This window comes from Homalodisca vitripennis, chromosome 5 (genome assembly GCF_021130785.1).
Source record: "Homalodisca vitripennis isolate AUS2020 chromosome 5, UT_GWSS_2.1, whole genome shotgun sequence".
NCBI classification, from domain to species: Eukaryota; Metazoa; Arthropoda; class Insecta; order Hemiptera; family Cicadellidae; genus Homalodisca; species Homalodisca vitripennis.
In genome coordinates this window covers 162,293,009-162,314,530 of record NC_060211.1, presented here as the reverse complement: position 1 = coordinate 162,314,530, position 21,522 = coordinate 162,293,009, and the positions used below count along the sequence as shown (strand labels likewise).

General features: G+C 34.4%; 1 protein-coding gene across 3 annotated transcripts in view; it reads right to left on the bottom strand.

Annotated features, from left to right (window-relative positions):
• The window catches only part of LOC124363075 (TGF-beta-activated kinase 1 and MAP3K7-binding protein 2), a 107,762-nt gene extending 87,752 nt beyond the window's left edge, over positions 1-20,010 (bottom strand). For all 3 annotated transcript variants that reach the window (XM_046818165.1, XM_046818163.1, XM_046818166.1), the window contains exon 1: positions 19,779-20,010. The gene's annotated coding sequence lies outside the window, so the exon portion shown is untranslated. The remainder of the gene's footprint in view (positions 1-19,778) is intronic.
• Between the last annotated feature and the right edge of the window lie 1,512 nt (positions 20,011-21,522).

Here is a 21,522-nt window from a genome sequence, read left to right as displayed (position 1 = left end):
AAAAAAAGATTGGTCTTTTTCAGGTCTCTACAGGTGGGGAGATCACTCAAGGTGAATTACAAGTAATCTTCAATTATTTTTACGTTACAAAGCACTGAGAACCGCAGTGGGATCTCCCTCACAAACTGTGCTCTGTGCACCTATTGGTCTTTAGTCAGATATTATTTTAGTTTGTTATTTTGGCAAGTGGGACATTTCAGTGGCTGCCAACACTAACACTGAGGGAGAATAATAACACACATTAGGCTTGACATTTGTAGGGTAGAGCATCATTACATTGTAAAAAAATTGTTTAATGGAACGGAACGTGTGAGATGACCTGTGAGACGCAGTCTACACTGCTTCTCTTCCTCTACTTCGTCGCTGATGACTAATTCTATAGTTTTCTACTGCTAAGACCCAATGTCTAAACTGCCAATACTAACACTGAGGGAGAATAATAACGCACATTAAGCTTGACATTTGTAGGGTAGAGCATCATTACATTGTACAAACATTATTTAATGAAACGGACCGTGTGAGATGACCTGTGAGACGCAGTCTACACTGCTTCTCTTCCTCTACTTCGCCGCTGATGACTAATTCTATAGTTTTCTACTGCTTAGACCCAATGTCTAAATAACACACATTAGACTTGACATTTATGGAGATTATTATTCTCTTCAGATTATTATTTTTCTTGTGTCATTTGCTCCTAACTTTTGCTAGAAACGTTGTAGAGTTGTTTTATTAGTGTCATTGTGTTTCTTTTTCTTTTTCTTGCCATTTGCTGACAGGCCTGTATGCATTGGTGAAACTGAGTTGGGAGTCACAAAAACAGCAGAACTGTTAGGGGTGATGTTGGACGATGGTCTTGACTGGAGTGAGCAATTGACAAAAATTGAAAATAAGCTGCCCAAGGGCGTTTATGTCCTACGCAACCTCAGCAAACTTCAAAACCACAAACTATCTAAAAATATATACCATTGCTTGCTCGAGTCGCGCATCTCCTACTCAATCTGCCTATGGGGGAATAGGGAGTCAAATCTAGAAAGGATTCTTGTTTGGCAGAAAAAGGCCATTAGGGCCTTTTTGAATCTTCCACCTAGGGCTCATTGCAGAGATCATTTCAAAAATCTGGGAATTTTAACAGCACCTTGCCTTTACATTTTTGAAATTTCGCTTTACATCAAACTCAATAACCTGGAATATGTAAACACAACACACAAATATAACACTAGACACAAAAACAATTTTTCTATACAGCACAGATTAAAGATTTTTGAAAATAAGCCAAAATATGCAGGTCTGAAAATCTTTCAATCTCTGCCTACACAAATAAAAAACATTGCTGATGGGAAAAAATTTAAGAGTGAATTAAAATCATTCCTTATCACCAAGAGTTAATACTCAATGGGTGAATTTTTTGAAAATTTTTGCCATAGACCTGCCCAATCCCAATCCTAAAACTCAAAACTCAAAACCCGAAAACTCCAAGAGTTCATCCCTAAATACGCCCCTCTCCCCCCAAACCAAAGTGACCCTTTACTACAAGAGGCACTGTGACTCGTCCAACGCCAACATTGGTCAACTGGATATGACTTCAAGTACAAGTAAGTACAAAAGTTTTAATTGACCTTTAAAAGGGCATGTCAAAAGATTGCAGTTGCAATTTGAAAATTTAAAGTTACTCCCTTCTACCTTCTTTTCAAAGGGGGAAAATTTGTTTACTATCCTGGTAAGGGTTGTGCATCAATACTTCAATCCGATTGGAATATATCCAGGCGTATCAGGACTTAATTTATACCAGATATATTACAGTGGATTTCCTGAAACCCATCATACAGATCACAAAACCAAACAAGCTGAACAGCAAAAAAAAAAGAAGAAAAAGAACATGATAGAACCTGAAATATATTAATTTCAAACAAAAAGAGACAATAGTGTGTTGGTACTTGGAAACTATTACTCAAAACAATCGACTAATATATTTCCTTCTGGAATATTATTCCTTACGTATTGAAACTTAACAAATACGAATATTATACTTAACAAATTAATAAGAATATTATATAAAATTATATGTAATATGAAACAGAAACAAAATACGAAGACATTCTACCAGTTTCTTCTTATTGGAATATAACACTTAATTTATAAAGAAACACTCTAATAATTATTTGAGTGTTTGTTTATAAATTAAGTAAAATAGGGAGATGTGAATTTTATACTATAGGACATTTTAGAACCAGCACTTTTAATTGTTTTTTATCATGTTAAAAATTGTTATAAAGAGCTTATAACTTATATCACTGTGTTCAAAAACTAAAAGACAATCAAATATGTAAAAAGTCAATTACAAAAAAAATCTTTTCACTGTTTCTGTTATGAACCCATGAAGTAATTTTAATAACTAAATAACCTACTAAAATATTAACAATTGTAGTGTTAAAATCCAGAAATACCATAAATCCCCTAGTTATTAATTTTTTCTTGTTACTCCTTGTTTTATAATAACATTTTTCAAATCTAACAATTAAAAAAATTACTACTAAATATCTGAAAAAATAAAGAAAACTAACTTGATCTAAACCCTCTAAAAATTAATTTTGTCACTAAAATAACGACAGTATAAAACAAAATGTGAAATAAGGACAACTTTGAAGGAAGAAGAGTATTAGAGTAATCCTGGTGTAAGTGGATGAAAGTTTATTAGGCTCTCTACCTCAGAAACACCAAGGCAGTGAGCCAAGTGATGGCTATTTTGATGTGATTATTGATCTCTTACAGGACAGAAGTGACAATTATCTCTATTTTGGTTACTAGAACTGCTTGTGCTGTACCCCATGTACAAGGACAGTAGCTTGAACACTGTTAAGCTATATTCACTTGTTAGTTCTTGGATAAGAGCCAAATGATGGTTATTTTGTTACAGTTCTTGATCACTGATAGGTTAAAAGTGACAGTTAATGATCTGTACTTAGATTATCATCATCCACCATCTGAAAGCAATATCAGATTTAAATTTGATTTTAAGTAAAATGAACTTGAAAACATGATAGAAGCCTTACATATTGTCTAATTTCAATTAACCCTCAAAATGTTAGCATCAACCTGTGTAATGTCTTCATTTCATTATGTTACACCCAAACGGTTTTGTTCAATACTTGCATTCTTTGTAAAATAAAACAGTAAGAACTTCTTCATGCACTGACAGATTTAACACCACTAATTCGGAAGATTGTGAGAAGTATGAGAAATATAAGTCAGAAAAATCAGCCAACATTGTTCGTGTTAGCTGACTTTTAAATTGTATTTTTTTTTTCAAAAAGCTTTGGTGGAACATTTTATCTTATTCCGAATAACTTTTAAACAGTATATTTACTTACTTTAGAATTTTTATTATTACGTTTTACATATACACCTAATCAATTAATTAGAAACATTACAACTTTTTGTTATCACGTCTACACAATAATCTTTCTAAATCCAAAATGATTATAAAGGAAATGTTTATAAAAAAATATGATACTGAAATTTAAAGGCATGTTCGTATTTAAAACGTAAAAAAACCCAAACAATATCCTTGGAAAATGGCCCAGCACTTCTTGAAAAGTTCTTTTTACGTTCTTGTTGTAATATTTGAACAGAATATATAATTGAATCTAACATTTCACAATAATAAAATGTTTACTACGTTCACTACTGAAGGGCACAAGAGTGGTGTATGATGATGATGCTCCACTTTGTAGCCAAAGTGTTAAAAATTGTGTACTATACCCAGAGTAGTACTTGTGTATAATATGTTCGCTATCGAAGGACACAGTAGTGGTCTGTGATTACACTCCCATTATCAAACATTACTCCACTTTATAGGCAAATTGTTAAAAATACTTTATTATTATCTTAAATAAACAATTTTGTTAATGGTCTAATAAAGCAACATGGCTACTGTGATTTTGATAAAATTAACCAATTATAATGAAATAGAAAAATTTACATCACGTTGAATAGTTTGAAATGGCATACACCAATCTCTTGAAAAGTGTTATTAATTATAACGAAGCAATAAACCATGAGAACTAAAATGACATGCCATCCTATATTATAAGGACTGTCTCTGTAAAAGCAGACAGTTAGCAGTATATTTTTACATTATTTAGTTTTTAAACTGGTTTTCAATCAGTAGAAGAAGACTCAATATTACCTCAATAACTTAAGGGCTGTGAAATTAGTTTATTTTGTTCAATGTTGCTTACTTTGTAAATATACTTAATTCTACATTCCCTCAGATTTGTTGTTTTAAACATCATGAACTAACATTAAAACTCAACCCTCAGGAGAGTTTTATTCCGGCTGGTTTGTACAAGCTATAATATGTACAGAAAAATCAGATGAATCACTTAAATCTGCGTAAGTCAATAAATGTTCAAAAGTGGCACATAGTTAACCGCAAATGTTGAAATACTAGGGTAAAAAGGCTGGCCAATAGATCTAGTTTAGAGTGGAGGATGACTGTTGGAGTGGGTGAGGGTCCCTTAATGTTAAAAGTTCTTTTAAGCCTAAACATGAGGGAGTATTGTCCCCCAATCTGCCGGTCTTCCATGTCCGCCTAGACTGGAATATGAGCTGGAATAGAGCTGACCTCCTTTTCTTTCAAGGTGACAAGACTGAGATAGTGCCTGTTAACCCTCCTCATGGGGTCTCGACAAGAGGCAATCTCTACCCCAAACCTTACCTATCCTGATTATCCTGTCACTATGAAAGCAGCCCAAAGCTCCTTTTTGGACAAAGTGCAGTGAGGGGTTCTCCTGATCGAATAAAAACAAGCAACAAAATAAATTATGCAATTCGTTGTCTCAATTTTTTCTCTCCCTTAGGACAAGAAGAGTAGAAATTGCATATAGTCCTAAAAGTACCTTTGTGCTACTTCTGGAGTGACAGGATATTCTGGGTGGGAAAGGTTGGGAGTAGGGGCCGCCTCTTGTCAAGAACCATGAGGAAGAATCTAGGGTATTAATCTCAGCCATGTCTCCTCGGAAAAAAAGGAAGCCAGCTCTGAACCGGTCAAAACAGGCAGGAGGTGCCTACCTTTATGTGTAGGCTAGCAAGAATCTTTGATACTTAGTGAATTCCACTAACTCCAACAGCCATCTCCCGCAGTAGACTAGACCTATCGATCTACCCTTACACCCCAGAATCTCGACATTTGCGGTTAGTGATGTGCCGCTCCTGGACATCCATAAGGTTGCTCAGATTTAAGTGACACATCGGTTTATGCCGTACCCAGTGTAGGTTCAACTAGAAGGTATAAACCAGCCGGAAGTAAATCCTCCTGGGGATTATTGTCTTAATAATAAAGAATTTAACTTGTAATCTGATGACAAGGATGTCAAGATCCCTATCTACATAATTCACTTCAACTGACGGATTCAAACCTGTTGGTTATTGTTTGGAGATTTTTCATGGAGAAGACATTCTCTTTATTTGCAGCACCGTGAACATTATTATTGATATGTGCATAAGAGAAATGAAAAGAGCCACACTTGTATTAAAGATTGCTTGATCTGTTGTAACGGAGTTCTTGAACCACACTATATTTATCCCGGTTCAAGGTTCAGTGTCTACCGTCTCTCCAATAAAAGTCTTATGGTAAGTCAAGTGTTGTAAGGTTTCTAAATATATATATTAACACTAATGAGCAAAATCAATAGTAATCATATCGACATATAGAAAAAAAGTTTCATTATGTCATGTTTTGAAGTTCTGGAATATTATAGATAAAAACACTCTATCAAAAAGTATACCAAACTAATTTTACATATTAGAACAAGTGTAAGTATTTTTAACATTCTCATTTTTTTATTAAATTTATTTTTAAGTAGTACTATGCTGTTGGGGAATTTTGCTACAATTTAGTTTTGTTATTGGTACCTGTTATATGTTAATAGTTTTCTGTGTTATTTATTGTACAATGTATCATCCCATTTAGCTTGTATTACTATTGCATAATGTTTTCTTATGAAGCACATTGTAATAAATAAATTTGGGTGGCGTTTTGGCGGAAACCATTACTAACAGGGTTCCTCACTTGGTCATTGTGGCCAGTATGAATGGGTCAGGACAAAGACAATCGGTAAAGTATTTAGGCCATTTCTGAGACAGACAGGTGCCAAGCTGCCTTGATGCCAACCTGGAGATTAAATAAAACCAGTTTCACAACAAACAAATTATTTATAGCGGAGATACAAGTCGGCGGTGGCTGAGGCTGAGGTGGTGGCGGTGGACCGGCCCACTTGTCAGACCAGCTGATCAAACACTTGGCTCACTTACAGCACTCTGCAATATTAGCCTACTTGCATAAAATGTCCAGGCTCTATAGTTTTTAACAGTTTTGAAATAGATAATTATAAAACCAAGACTCAATGTTTAATTTGCAATGTCTTTAGATGAGCGATTACTAAATTAGTTTTTAATTACTATAATTAAAAAATAGGTCAATTTTATCGATACAAGAATTATAATAATTTTTTAACAATAAAAGACCTACAATATTCTCATTGTATTTCATTAAAAAATTATGTATTTTATTTTTAAGTGTTTCAAATTTAATAAAAATATCTTTCAAAAGAATTAAGAACATTCTTTTCATCACATTTTGGTATAGTAATTTTCACAAGATTAATAGGATATTTTATATACAACATTTTCTACTTAACTTATTTTACTTATCATCACTACATAAAGTTGTCAATATTCTTGATTCATTGTTACATTCAATATTAATTTCAACAAAAGTTTTTTTTTGTGCAGTCAAGTTTAAAATTTAAAATTGATCTCATTCCTTTCCTAGAAGTTATAAGTTTGGAGTACGTCACATCACGTGACTCATGTAACCGGTTTCTCTGAGGTTCCATACAAAATTTCAAATACAACTCATTTCATTCTTCAGATGACCTTTAGGATAAATGGACAGACAGACAATCATACAGATGACACCATTTACATTCCCCGGCAGACAATAGAGATATTGTGCAGCCTACAGAGTGATAAGCTTCAATGATGGTCAGCCAATCTCCATGACAGGACATGCATTGAAGTAATGCTTATCGGTGATACCAACCAAATTCCCATACATAAATAGAACAAATCAGGAAGTAAAATACTACAGAATCTCAGAAATAGCAACAACCACCAAGGTGCTTAACATGTCATACAGATGCACACGAACTACAGCAGCTCTTCCTCTCTAGCAGTTATAGCCATGGAATGAAGACAACAAGCAGAGTGTGAAAGGGAACTAAGTCTCAAACCACATAAAGGCCTTAAAGAATAGTCAGGAAATCCTTGAAAAAGATGAATACACCTGCCTGGTCTTCAAACAGTCCGAGAAAACGCGAACTAACCGCATAGGATACAAAACTAAAACTATCCATGAATTCCAAGGAAGGCAAGCTGAGAAAATAGCAGTAATACGCACCTCCAGAAAACCTGAAGAAATATATGACTCAAAACCTCACTGTCTGGTAGCAATAACAAGACACACGGAATCCTTTATCTATATCACGGCCAAATACAAATGACACACTGAGCAAATGGATAACTCATGCAAACACCCTCAACTCAAAAGAGTTAAGTTATGTTTCCACTGACACTCCTACTGAACCCACATCACAAGAAAGCAATAACCCTTATCCCCATCCTCAAAACTGCTCGTGGAACAAAAACCACAGACATAATAACCAGTTGTAATCCAGAACACTCCATGGAAAAACATATCACAACCCCATTTTTTAGCCACACATCAGTTCCCAATAGAAAAAACACAAACCAAAGTCTCCAACTCTAATCTTCCTGAACTCGTACCTCAAAAAAACCAAAAACAATCTAAAGCATATCATGGGCCACACAAAGTCACCGTCATGCACCAAAACATTAAATTGGCTCTCAAATAAGTTGGATAGGCTGGGCCATTTCCTGAATGATCACCTCCCGGACCTTATAATATTAACAGAACATGGCATTTTTGAAGAAAACCTACATTACATGAACCTTGACGGGTACTCTCTAATCGGAGGTTTCACAAGGAAAAATCACCAAAAAGGGGGTGTTCTGGGATATGCAAAAAAGGAAATAGAAAATCAAATAAAGCTCTTAAACACGAGCGGAGCTGAATCAGAACTGATATGTGAAATCGGCCCTATTTCAAATAGCTATGAAAAAACACACTATCCAAGTACTGGGAGTTTACAGACCACCAAGTGGAAACCTGAACCATGCAGTCAACATTTTTATCAGCCCAACTCGAAATCGCTCTACAAACAAAAAGGAGAACGATCCTTATGGGAGATATAAATGTTGACAACTTAGTTGAAAACAGTGACAAACAACAAAATTGAAGAACTCCTTGCTTCCTTTGGTATTGTCCGAGAGAACCTACCGCCTACGCGAATCACTGTTGAAACGGCCAAATCTATTAACTGGATCTGTACAAATATCGACGACCATCTCATCCAAAACAGCTGTAATTAACATCAGGCCTCTCAGACCACACAGCACAAGCCATCTCAGTGCAAAGCCAAAAAATATCAACCCACCACGTGAAAGGGAAAAGAAAAGGATATTTAACAAAAATCTACAGATCGTTTCAAAACAAGTCTTCAGGGCCAAAACTGGGACTCTGTACTCTTAACAAATGACGCCAATTTAGCCTATAGTAACTTCCACGAAATCCTGCAGCAAACACTAAACAGAACATGCCCTCAAATAACAACAAATAGAAAGCCTTGTTCAAAAATACAGTGCTGGGATGCAGAATGTACAAGACTAAAGAATATATATATCCAAGCTCTGGAAAGAGAACAACTTACAGGATGCATTGAGGACAAGGTAGAGGCAGCAGCAAGAAAGAAAGATTACGACATAAGATTAAAGCTTCTGAAACGAGAACGAGCAACAGCTCACATAGAACAAGCTGATAACAAGCCCAAAGCACTATGGCAAGTAATAAATAACGAAAGAAAGGCAAAATCAAACACAACCATTGAATGGAAGCTACAAACAGGCAATGAAATCATACAAGACCCAGCAGACATAGCAAATTGCTTCAACAACTTTTTTGCTCACAATTGCAGACAGAACACTACAAGCCAGTAATATCAGCCTAAACTCCTCACAACAAGACGAAACCAGCACCAGCAGCAAATTTTGAATTTAAATTTCAACCTGTGACGCATTCTGATATAAAAAAAGCCATAAACTCACTCAAACCAAAAAACTTCTTCAGGCATTGACGAGATATCAGCAAAACTAACCAAGATCTGCAAAGAAGAGATAACAATCCCCCTGACAGATATCACAAATAAATCACTCCACAAGGAAATTTTCCCTGATCTACTGAAAACAGCAAAAGTGTATCCAAAATATACAAAAACGGCGGAAAAACACCAGCACAGGTAGTTATAGGCCAATCTCCCTCATCTCAACTTTCTCAAAAAATAATAGAAAAAGTAGTTCTGGAAAAACTTCTCCTTCACCTACAGCAAAACAATTTGCTCACAAGCCAACAGCATGGATTCCTAAAAGGAAGGTCAACTGCCACTGCCATGATACAATTCACAGAACATATAATTGACGAACTAGAAGAGGGAAAACAAAGTAACAAGCCTATTCCTAGACTTTAGCAAGGCCTTTGACTGTCTCAATCATAACAGACTACTTTCCCAAAATTAAGAGCTCTAGGTGTGACAGGGACAACGGAAAAATGGTTTCACAGCTACTTACATGGACAGGAGAGGCAGCTTGTCGAGATACAGTACACAAATAACAACATCAAACAGAAGATGAAATCAGAACTCATCAGTGTACATAGAGGAGTTCCGCAAGGCTCTGTCCTGGGCCCATACTGTACCTTCTATTGACAAATGACTCCCAAGCTGGCTACAAGACTCCTGCCATACAGTAATGTACGCCGACGATACAGCCATCACACTGGCACATAGATCACTTGAAACACTCACCAGAAACACCAACACCGCCCCTCAACATTACCAAAACAGTACTGCACAACAAAACGAACTGGTTCTTAATGAAAGAAAACAGTCAGCTAACCTTTACTACCAGAAACAAAAACAACACTAACATAACACTACCAGATATAGAGTTCAAAAAACAGCACAAAGTACCTTGGAATAACAATAGATTCTTCCCTGTCCTGGACAGCGCACATAGACGGCCTCTGCAAAAAAGCTCTCATCATGCACTTATGTCAATTAGGAGACTAAAACAAATAAGTGGCTTGGAAGCAGCAAAAACATCATACTTTGCCTTATTTGAATCACATATGAGGTATGGTATTGCAACCTGGGGAGGTACAAGTAATACCAATCTAGAGAGGATTCTGGTACAACAAAAAAGAGCAAATCAGATGCCTTGCAAATATCGCCCCACGAGAAAGCTGTCGAGACGCTTTTAAAGAGCTAAAAGATCCTCACAGTAGTATCACTTCACATTCAAGAAGTGATTCTACATGCTGTTAATACAGCACAACTCAGGCATAGAGACATGCACCAGCACAATACTCGTCATGCTGCAGACTTCGCACTACCAACTCACCATCTCAGCCTGTTTGGAAGGAAACCCTCATACAAGGGAGCAGCATATTTCAACCGCCTACCAGACCATCTCAAACAAGAACCAATCAAGACACTCAAAGAGAAGCTAAATCTATGGCTACAAGACAACCCCTACTATACAGAAAAGGAATTTTGTGACAATTAAACATGTTTATTTTTATGAATCTAATGACCACTGACTCGATGTACTGTTCTCAAAGAATATGTCATTAAAGTATATTGTCTATTGTCTATTGTCTATTGCACCATAATAAAACCCATTCTTGTCTATGTAGAAATTTCATGCAAAATTTAAAGTATACTGATGAAATTTTTATCAAAATATCTTGCCAGTTCCGATGTACTTGGGAGGTCACTATAACGTAAGAGTGAGCAAAAATCGAGTCTTGTCAATGTCTTTTAATACTGACTTTCCACTACATTTTTTTCTTTTTATTCTATAAATAAAAATATCACATGTTAAAATCTTATATATTATATAATACTCAGTTCATGTACAAATTAGTTATTCTCATATTTTCTCGTTGCCCTCATGGTTACCCTTACAAGTAATGTAAAAATATAACACTCAGCCAAAACCCATGGAGTGGCATGCACCATCATCAAACTCATTGTTGCCTATACAGAACTGAAACTTCATGCATAGTTTAAAGTATGTGAATTTGTTTTTGAGATGTTGTGCAGATAGACAAATTTACAGAAATGAAATTTGTCCAACCCTTCCAGCGATAGTCTTTGCTAAAACTCAACCAATAAATAAATCCAGTGTTCATGTAACTTGGAAAACACGGTCTGGGTCTAATGGAAATAGATTCAGCGTTGTTCTTGGAATATTGAGAAGATATTTCCTCCATCATCCATCATCTGCAATAAACTAGCCTGTGTAGTGTACAGTGTAGGGTAGTAACACCCATTTTATGATAAACTAGTGGAATTTAACTAGATTCTTATTTAACAGCTAACTTTCTTTAAACCAGCAACTATATCCCTTTTTCTATTTGAGATCAGAATTTATTATTTATTTCATTTAACTGTAAATTTAGGATCATTTGGATATTTTTCAACTGCATGCCGACACAAGAAGGTTCCTTCAACATTAATTTCACCGACAGGATCTTAACAACTTTGAGAAAATCACTTGTAAACCACTCTGAAAACCTTCATAAAATTTTGTACAGGCCCGTCACAGTTGAGAAACTTATACAACACTATAAAAGGATTTTATCTGGAATGATAGCGCAGTCTAATGTTTTCACTAAACAAAATTAACATCTAATACAGCACAAGGAGCTATCCAGGTTCTGAAGCAATGGTTAAAAGAAAAATATTACATTCTTCTGAAGAAACGTTAGTTATAATCGATGTAAAAACAAGCTAATATATCAGGTAATACTTTAACTACATGCAGCAATTCTTTACATTTACTGTATCAAATCCTTCAATATTTTTACGATTAAATACTTTTGTAATAAAATTTGAGACTATAGACAAAAATATTAATTTGAAAATATGGAATGAATCAAATAATAATAACCCATTAGTTATATTACAGTATGTGATATATTAGATCCTTACAGGATAAGATAGATATATTATTTTGGTATAGAAAAGGGTAAATTTAACCTTATCTTTTAATTGATCAATATAAGAGCCTTAGAGATTGGAGCTTGAATTTAGGTACTATCAGGAGGAATGATTTTTTTTCACCCAAAAGCATGATTCTCCTCTTTAGGTGTTTAAAGTCTTTTCCGATTACCCCTGAACAGTTAAGTGCAGGGTGGAACCAAAGACGTCACAGAAATCTGTATTGATGGGCAGCGACATTATTATGATTGATAATTTCTCATGCCAAATCACTCAACACGATCTAACCACAGAAAAATATGATTACAAATGCACTTGGGTCATAAGCATGGATTTCATTCGCACCTCCCACGCCATTCTGCTCTTCTGGAGAGAAACTAAAAACATCCCTTCAGACAGTATCTAAAAATCAAGTGCAGATCACATGAGCACCTCAAATCCTCTTCAAGTTGGACAAATAAAGAAACAGAATGGCTTGAAAACAATCAGTTTCTTATAGTTGCCTGTATCTCAGTTTATCATTCCGTCTTATGTCAAGTTTGAATTTTCCTTTACTTTAATATTATAAACAACATGTTCAAGTAATTACAAAATAAACATGGAATAGTTTAAAGTCACGTAGTTAAAATAGTAGATGAAGACAGAATATTTGATGTATTACTTTTTACTTTTGTGATTTATTTAGTCTATGCAACACAAAGTTATCTTAAACATATTTTAAACCGTTAACTTTGTAATATATTTCAACTATAAAATAATTTAAGTTCAAATAGCAATAACAGAGATTTACCCTTGTTTGCTGTATAATTTCCAAAATTGTGTTTGGTAAGGAGTTTTTAAAGCAAGCTAAGAAAATACCAATGTTAAACAATGGCATTTTTCAAAGAATAAGACAAATGATAAAAATGTGGTAGTTCATGATATAGATAAACTTACAATAAAGTTGAAATGGCATTAAGGGTTAAATGAAACCACCACAACAAGGGATTAGTTTTGTATGGTTCATTGATAAAAAATCTATTATTAAACCATTCCTGTTTTGCAAAGATCTTCATGGACTTACAAGAGGTTTGTTGACATTTTAAATGTATTTGATAAATACTTTTAAAATTTTAAAATGTCATCTCAACCCTATTAATTGTCTACATTGCTAGAAATCAACCCATGATCGTTTGCTTAACTTTCGCTTGAGTAAAACATAAGATTCAAATATAGTTTTTAAAATGTTTTTTATATACAGAAGCATTATAGGCCATACCTTTGGTTCCTTAACTGGAAGAAATATTTGACAAATTTTGCAGAAGAGGCTAATCATGTTAAAAATTAAACCACTTAAATGTAGGATGTTCATAAATTGTTGTACTGTTAAAGATTATAAAAACACACAACTTCTTCTTCATACAGAAGTAAGATGGTTGACTCGTAAAAGAGTACTTAACCAATTTTATGAAGTGAGATTACATACTTCCATATTTAACTTGTGAGATATCAGAGAGTATGCAGGTTAACTTAGTAATGTTATGCAGAGCATATAAAGTTAGCCTTTTAATTATTAGTATTATATGTCAAGCCAACTAGCTTGGCTTCTTATCCATGAAGCAGTTTTATAGCACTAGGGCCCACCTAGCCGTTCACATGTAAGTGAAAGAGAAACCATCCTACAAGACCTCCATGTGACTGGCACACAATGTCTCCAATACCTGGCAAACTAAACATGGAATGTTATCGAATCTGGTGATCTCTGCTTTCTGATCTAGCTTAACCACTAAACAAGACAACCATGGCGATCAAGGGCCTAACAATGATCTTGTAAAGCCAAATACCATCTTAGGCCACATACTCTTGTGTTCTGATACAGAACTGTTTCCCCATATGAAGCGAGACCACTGCATGACACAGAAGCTCAATTAAATCTGAAGATTTTGTGGATGTACATGGATGACACATTTACTATCTTTCCTCAGAGACATTAAAGTAACTTTTTAATGAATTTTTTTATCCACATAAACAGTCTAGGTAAAAGACCAAAACAAGCTCCCTTTTTTGGAGGTATATGTGTAATTTGGAATAGGGACATCATCAGTTTATCAAAAGAGAACTAGGTGAATATTTAAATTTGCAATCTAACCATTAAAATATCCGTCACAGAAAGAGTTGCAGTACTTTGGTATTATCCGAGTTTTTGTTTTCGGCCTCCCAAAGGAAAGTAATGTCGTTGAGAAGAAGACCATGCTGTCCCTATCTACTTATTGTTATTACGCGTTTTAAGTAGGTTTAGGTTACGTAATCATAAATATGTTACTAGTAGTACCAAAGTTAAAGGTAACCTTAACAAGTGCTCAGAATGTGATCTGAGCTTGAATTTGGGTACTATCTTGGATGTTTTTCTGCCTTCCCTAGAAGTGCGGGATGGCGTTGCTGAAGCCTAATCTGGTGGCCAGACACATTTCCAATTGGTACTTTCCCAACCTCAGATCATGTCCTAGATCGTTCAGCTTTTCCAACGTCAGATCACTTTGGATGATCTGGTCCTTGATCTGAGGTTGATAAGACAGATTGGAAAAGCCCCTGGCCATCACTGCAGGCTTCGAGACCCTCACTCTGCTATAAATAAGTATCAAAGATTCGAATAGAAACATACCGAATCAGAAAATAAAAAAAGGGAAAGTTTTTGTACAACATAGCCTACAGAGAAAATTGAGTTTCCTTACAAACATGTTCAGAACACAGTTTCATCAAAAGCACACAAAGAAATGGCAATCAAGACTCAAAAAGTGTGTTTACTTAATTTAATAATAATAATATCCTTTATTCCTTAAATAATCATACAATTGTATAGCATGTGTTAATACTACTATAATAATTATTACAAAGCCAATAATAAGGTTTGGGGCATCGCTTTTGGTATCAAAACTGGGGTTTCATTTTCACTATCAATTATAATATCAACTATTTTTTTCCCAGCGGCCCATTATGAACTCTTTAACGAAGTAAAATCAATTTGACAACAGGAGGTTTTTCAATCCAGATTTGAACTGTTTGGGATTTATTTAGACTTAGATGTTTAATTAAAACTCTCAGGGAGCTTATTGATTAGCCTCACACCAATTTGAAATGAAAAGTATTGAAACACTGTCGTTCTATGTTGCTTATTTCTGAAGTTGTCCCTGCTTCTCATCTCATTGGTGAATATCTCTTCCTTGGACCAATTCGCACTCTCCGGAATTCAATTTTAAAAGAATTTTGACAGCTTCCTTTTGTGCTCTAAACTTGTATAACTCCTACATAGCTGCCCCATAATGTTAAATCATAAGATTTATGATATTGTCATATTCTTGGGATAGGAAATACAGCCAGACAAAACAAAAATACCTTTTAATGTTAAAGAATATTTTAAGAGAAAAACAGAAAAGGGTTAAAGCATGCCAACAGCTAGGGTTCATCTTCAGTTCGTCCCGAGATTTTACTTCACCTGCTTCTCTAATTACGCTCTACAAGACACTTTTGCACCCGTTATTAGAGAACACATCTGTTACCTGGTACACCTACATGAGGATACACTGATCCTTTGGATAAAATTTAGTTGAGGTTGGTGCAGCTGATTGGGACATGCATGGGCTTCCGTTACTCTGAAGTATCAGTTAATAAATTTCAAATCTTGTTTTAAATTGAGGCTCTTGGTCAGCGGAGATTAATTTATGACCAGTTTTTCCTCTACAAATAGCTAAACAGACTTATTGATTGCCTAGAGATTCTGGACTCCATTGACTTTAAAGTGCCAAGAGAAAATCGATCGAGGAATCTCTTTGCTAAATGATTTCAGCCACTACTTTATGGTCAACACGGATGTATTCCTCATCTTTATAACGACGCCATCAAGCTGGGGAGCAGTGCTGACATCTTCGGCCAGTCGATGGGAGCTTACAAGGAGTGTCTCCGACCAGCGGAGTTCTGTAAGGATTAATTCTTGGCCCACTACTTTTTATTGTGTACATAAATGACATTAACACTGTATTGCGACATTGCAAATTTCACTGTTAAGCTGATGACTTACAAATCTACTCACACTTTAACATTATCGAGATAGACCAAACTGTGAAATGGATGAATGAAGACATACAACGACTTGTTCAATGTGCTTTAAAAACTGGACTTAAGCTTAACCCGGACAAAACCCAACCCATGATTGTCTGTCATCAATGACTTGCCAACTCCATTGACCTACAAAATACACAGAAAATAACTGTAGACAGAAAACTCTTACCATACACTGAAAGGGTGAAAAGTCTAGGACTAATCATAAACAACACTTGGATGGACCGATGCAGTGGTGTACACCTGTAACAGGATATTTGTTGCTATGCAAACACTGAAATGAATGCAAGGACCACACTAATCTTCTACCAGTTCACACTAATCTTCTGTTGATCAAATCACTTATCTTACTCTACTTCAACTACTACAATTTTGTAATCAATGTAGCCCTTAGAACTAAACTGCAAAGAGCACAAAATTCCTGCATTCGCTTTCTGTTTGGTTTATGTCAAAGGAATCATATTACACCATATTTTATTCATTCATCAATTATAAAATAAGCTGATTTAAGATCGATTAGCATTTTGTCATAGCTGTTCTCTATTATTAATACAGATTCACCAAAATATTTATCTGAAAACTTTCAGTTTTTGACAGGGAGTGGTGTAAGAAAAACTCTGTCTGTTGCACTGTCTCAGAATTCCTATACACAGAACCACAACCTATGACCAATTAATTGTGCTGTACTTTAATTAATTTTTTGCACTAATTTCAAACTGTATTACGTAATTTTGACTAAATTGAAGTGGCTCCACACCTACTTTGTTTGTTTATGTCAAATTTTTATTGTTGTTAATTACTATATGCACTTTAGCTTCTCCTTTGGTTGTTATGGATTACTTTGTTGCTCATGAATTTAATTTATTGTTGTTAAGTTTAAACCTCTTTTGTATGTTAAGTTTATATACTGCACAATATTGTATTAAGTCTATGTAATGGGAAACTGTTGAAATAAAGGGTAGACTTTAATAAGCGGCCTACACTCTTTATTCTGTTGTTTTTATTGAATGGTTTAATTGTTTTTATCCAAATGAATAATTCGATATTACAATTTATTTAAAAAAACATATGAGTCCTACTTATTAGTTACAGTCCTTTGTCATGTAAATAATAAACAGCAAGAAGTAACTAACTTGTTGGGAATTTGAAAATGACATGAATATGAGGAAATTATGTGACAAATTTCTAGATATACATGTGGGGTTGGCTATTGCCTTCACAAAAGCGGTTTCTCACTGCTATCCGCGCAATCTATAAATATTGTAACGTATTTTTGATTTATGTTATTAAAAATTGTAATGTATTATTCTTGTTGTACATGTATTATAATTCTTGTCTCATACGATTAATATATAATAACAAATTTTGATAATATATCGAATAGTTCCATAATAACAATCGAATAACGAGTGTAGGTCACTTATTAAAGTCTCCATGAAATAAATAAGAAATGAAATACTCAAGAAAAATTGCTCAAGATTTCTGGTATGAAAATCATTACATGAAATGGAATGAAGCCAACCAAATTGTACAACAGAAAAAGAATTAAGGCTTTATACATAAACTTTTTATTAAAGATGAAGTAATGCCACTGTAGCTACCAATAATAAAAAAGAAGGGTAAATCTTAAGATCAGCGACTACTGCTCCGATCGCCGTAATTTTTTGCTTACTAACACAGGTTAACGTAATTTCACCGAAAAAAAATAGTCCCAATTAATCGCTGTAGCCATTTACTCTCCCCCACCCAAAAAAAATTTGAAAAAAAAACCTGACTGACAGTGCATTTATTCGATTTTTTGGTATTATTAGTTCGTAGGGCAGTAGTCCAGGTACTACTTCTAGTATAAACTCATCTTATCTTATCAGTGATAAACGCGCGCCGCTTATCTTTTGCCTGTAATGAAACCTGCATTAGTTCTGTCTGAGTTTTGTGTGTGTAAGCAGTCATGGCGTGATCTGGGCTTGGACTTTGCAAGCTCAAGTTAATTTTTTTTCTAAATGAGCAAGCAGCGCAAAGCACTGCGCAGCGGGCAAGCATCGCGTGATCTGAGTTTTGAATAGGCAAGCTAGAGTTTTTTTTTAGCGTGTGATAAGAACCATCGCACGCCATGTCAATAACTTCACTAATTATTCCTTGTCCATATGGGTTTGTTTGTTTACGTCTGGCGGTCAATCAAAGCCGTCCTATAGGTCACGTGATCCGCCCGGCCAATCGGAAACTTTCCTGTTTGTCACGTGACTACTGTCAACTCATCAAAACGACTATGGTCGGCTATTGTTTTTAGTTTGATAGTCGAAGATCTTGTTATTTATGTGTTTTGTATTGACAACATTGTACTGCCGAAAAACTGGTTTTTATATGTTATCGATAATTGGGACTATTTTTTTCGGTGAAATTACGTTAACCTGTTAGTATGCAAAAAATTACGGCGATTGGAGCGGTAGTCGCTGATCTTAATATTTACCAAAAGAAAAAAACAAACAAAATAAAAAGTACAAAAACTTTTGAAATAAAATTTTAATATATGTACAATGACTTAAGGGGTCTACAAAGAGAGATAGGAGTAAACATTAGCCCGGAGGTGACTTTTATAATTCCTCTTCTTCCCTAACCAACACCATGCAATTTACAAAGCCGCTGAGCCGGGCTGTTATGGTGACATAAACCTCAGGATATTCCTGGTCCGTCGCATTCTTGCTGAATCACATTAAGCTTAAGGACTAGGCTATATCCTAATTTTGTGTTGGTAAAAGAAACAGTTCATTTATTCATCCCAAAATAATGAAATGGCTGACACGTACCATATATGGTAACAGTATTGGAAAAACTAGAACAATATGAATTATTTAGAAGTTTCGTGCAATACACTTCCTTACAATGATACTGATTTTATGGAGAAACAGATTATTGTAAATCAATAAAAAAAGATTGTGATAGCCTACACTAAAATATGATCAGCTACAAACTGTTCATCCCTAAGACATGCACCGCTATTGTTTATTGAGGTATTTATTATTTTAAGGAAAATATTAATCGAAAGAATAGTGGCTTGTCTACTAAGAGAGTTAAATATGCCAAGAAAAATGATAATCAAATAAGACAATAAAATCTACACAGAATTGATGTCTTCTGGGGTGTCATTAGTAAATATTCTAACAAAATGTTGCTTGTTTCGCATTTAAGTTATGAATACACAGAACTTGAATAGAAGCATTGAGACCAAATTTGCCCTTGACATTAAACCTAATTCCCATAAATGTCAAGAGCAGGAATAACATTTATTAAGCAGGAGATTCTTGGATTCAAATAAAAATATAAAACTAACCCTGAATGTTGGTTGTCTATGCAAGATTAACATTAAACAGGATCAATATTGTTAAAGTAGGTAATCAATCATTGCAGTAAACACTGTAAATGATTTAATCTATATAGCCTATTTCCAATATAAATAAAACTACAGAATATAATGTAGAACAAACTTACAAAACTAGATGGTACCAAGAAGCAGCTAAGGGTCACACGTCTAAACTTTTTCACTACAAAATTAATATGCACAACACCGCTTTCCAATCTTTCAGAAATAATGCAAATTTATAACTATAAGCTAATTATTAATTTTGACCGTTTCACTATAAACCCAACGCAAATACTTCACTTCAAAATACAATATCAAAACGTAATATACGTAATCAGCTGCAAAACATTACAAAATACAAGTCGGTCAGCTGCTGTCAAATCACAAGTGACATTTTAAGCATAGAGATTAAAATATCAAACATTCAAGACAGAATGTATACATATAACAACCATGATTTGGTATAAACTAAAAACCTACAAGAAGTATATGTGTATTTATGGTACGCGCAGGAATGGTACCGTTTTTCAACATCATTGAAGTGTACATACAAAGATGTTTTTCTGTTGATTTGAAGCAGCCATATCCAACTAATGTCGAGAATCTTTTCAAACATAACACTTTTTAAATTGACAACTTCTGGCGCCTGTCTAAATTGTTTATAATGTTGTCACAAGAATTGTACACAATACTCTTTGTACAATTTCTACATTGTTTAATCAACCTATTTTTCTTGCTTTGATTCTTGATCTTCATCCCCGTTGGCTCGTTAGAGCTTTGGAGGTGTCATAGGTTTCCTCTCTAGCATACGAGGGAAAACTTCAATAGAATAGAGTTATCGGGTTGGGTTTGGCAAACATGTGATTTATTGTTGAAATTCTTTCAAGCTATAAAAGTAGTTCTGACTAGAAAGCCTTTGAATTCTGTCTTAAACGTTTTTTTTTAATCATTTTACTTGGTAATTGTGAATTTTTCTGCCTAGATTCCTACTCGTTTGTATTAATCAGAAAAACAAATTCTTATTTCTAGTATTATGAGTATGAACGCTACTGACATAATTTGGTAAACAGTTTCTGTACTATACTGAAAATTCAATTTTAAAGAGTGTTCCTTGCAATGTGCGCTGTTGCAAGCCAAACATTGTTCATCAAGTCCAAAATAAAAACTACTTCTTGTAGGTTAGTCTCTGATGCCCCAGAGAGGGATTGAATAGGAGAAATGCAACTCCATCAAGCCGTTGTAGCTTAGATACTTGTAGGTAGACATCTATGTTTAAGTCTACTTATGCTTCTTAGGACTACGATTCATTTAGTCATCTTGTTTCTGATCTTTGCTCAATCCAATTGTCTCTCCCCAACCTCACCCCTGGACATTTTATATTTGTTCCTAATTCTATATCATAATTTGTAAATTAAATCAAATTATGTCAAAATTAATTTTGCCGTTAGCTACAAGTAATAGGCATTGTGAATGATTTAAATATCTAACAAAAGAAAACTCAGTGAAGTCGTCAGGTTATAACAAGTCATATATGCATTTTATTTATGTACTTTATGATTTAAATAGATAAAAACATAGTATACACAACTTAACAAAGAATTTCCATGCGCTTGAAGCAATATTTGGTTTTATTTATTCCAAAATTTAACTATTTATCCCAATAAACTTAAAATAGGAACTGAAGAAACTTTAAATTAGAGAAAAGTGATCGTAAAATATACTAAAGATTATAATAGGACAATTTCAAATCTTATTTTGTAGAAACCTGTTAGAAAGAGAAAAAGCCATTTTATGTAAAAAAAGAGAAGTTATTCATTCTGATTCCAGGAAAAGGTAATAATGAAACTACATTAAAGAGTTATACTCGTACAC